Genomic DNA, 1948 nt, shown 5'->3' with positions numbered 1-1948 from the left:
AAAAAAAAAAAAAAAAGTCTTTAAAAATATTTCACGCCTATTGTCACCTGCCACTAAATCGAGAAAATAAAATGAAAAATAACCGTGAACTTTATTATTTTTGTACTTATCGGCGGAATTTTTGAACGAATCAAAATCCAAAAAACATTTCTTATTAAATCCTACCGGGTGGTATAATTTTTATCCTGAACAAACCAAAGATGCAAGCAGCCAAAAGTCAAACTGTAAAACGACTAGAAATGTAACTTTTTTTCACTTCATAAAATATTTTCTTTTAAACAATTTCCATAAAAAATTGACGAACTATTAAACAGAAGAGACTGTAGATTATGCAAGTGTGTTTTTATTAAAATTGCCCATAAAGCATGACCTCCACAGCTTGCAGAATCGATCGAAAATGGATTTTGTTGCCCTAGTAACCACAGCTTTTGAGATGGAGATTTCTAACCTAGTCCAGTCGTTTCCTCGCTTCATTTTACGTGTCCTTGTAAATTTTCGCCGCAATCCGAACACGCCTACTGCCATTGAACCCTGCATAACCACTAAATGAGACACGCAAACACTACTTTTGGCCGTTTCACTTTTATATAGAGAAAAAGAACGAAGGCGCTAATAATAATGAATGCATAAAAAGTGTTTTCCAAAATTCTGGCGACCTCCTTTTTCTATTAGGTCTTCAAGTATGAAATTTGTAGAAAAGGAAAAAAAGTTTGCTAATGTTCATAAAAACAAGGAATACACCCATATTGTCAATACACTTTTGTCATTTCAGCGGCAGCTTGTCGAGCTCGTTCTTGTAAAAGCTTGGCAATGTAGAGTAAATAAAATCTTGGAAGGCCTGTTTTACAGTATCGTCGGAATTAAATTGTTTTCCTGTCAAAAAGTTATCCAAATTCTGGAAGAAGTGGTGGTCTGTGAGGGCGAGATCAGGTCAGTATAGTGGATGATGGAGAACTTCCAGCTCCAACTCCTGTAGTTTCGCCAATGTCATTTTTGCGATGTGAGGTCTGGCGTTTTCTTGCAATAAAATAGGAGTGGATCTGTTGAATAATCTAGGCTGTTTTTTTTCTTTTTGATGATTTGTTGCCAAGTTAATGTGGCAGTCCCAGGAAGGAGAAGAATGCTACTGTTATTTAGCCCCAGGAAACAACGTTTTCAGTTGATTATGTAACACAAGCGTTCTATGTCCTTAAGTTTTCAAACAGAGAAGATAACTGTATGTCCTTGAAAACTTAAGGACACAGAACACTTGTGTCACATATCAACGATGCTTTATGGGGCTAAAAAGTTGTAGCATTCTTCCTTTTCCTAAAACTTCCACATTAAGTTGGCAACAGACCATCACTTTATCGTGTATAAGTCTCACTGAGAGATTTAGAAATGCAATATTTCTGGGGTTTTTTGTAAGTTTCTGCATCATTTGCTCCAGTTGGCTGTAGTATACGTCGACCGCGATTGATGAGCCAGGTTTAATGAAATCATAATGGATCGCACCTGCGCCAGACCAACACACACACACCATTAGCTTCTTTTGATAAATTTTGCTTTTTGAACTTGTTTTGGTGGCTCGTCTTTGTTCAACCATTGTGCTGAACGCTTACGGTTGTTGTATTGGAACCATTTCTCATCACATGTTACAATTTGATTAAAAAATAATCCATTTTTGTGACAAGAAAGTAGCATAATGCAGGCTTTCAAACATTGCTGTTTCTGGTTTTCATTGAGTTCATGTGGGACCCACTTTTTCACTTTACCAATTTGAACTAGGTGAGTCAATATCACTTGCCTGCTAACACCAAACAACAACCGTAATTCACGGGTACTTGATGTATCAGCTTTCTAACAAAAAATAAAGATTGTCAAAACATAATAATGGCGCAAAATGAACAGCTGTCAAAGTTTACCATACTACAAATTTTATGTTTGACGACCTTATATATATATATAT

At 36.0% G+C, this 1948-nt stretch overlaps 1 protein-coding gene across 1 annotated transcript in view; it reads right to left on the bottom strand.

Moving 5' to 3' along the window:
• The window catches only part of LOC106867168 (elastase), an 18165-nt gene that overhangs the window by 5547 nt on the left and 10670 nt on the right, over nt 1-1948 (bottom strand). The window lies entirely within an intron of this gene.

Source organism: Octopus bimaculoides, chromosome 7 (assembly GCF_001194135.2).
Source record: "Octopus bimaculoides isolate UCB-OBI-ISO-001 chromosome 7, ASM119413v2, whole genome shotgun sequence".
NCBI classification, from domain to species: domain Eukaryota; kingdom Metazoa; phylum Mollusca; class Cephalopoda; order Octopoda; family Octopodidae; genus Octopus; species Octopus bimaculoides.
Note: the sequence above shows the minus strand (reverse complement) of the source record. Positions and strands in the feature narration are given on the sequence as shown.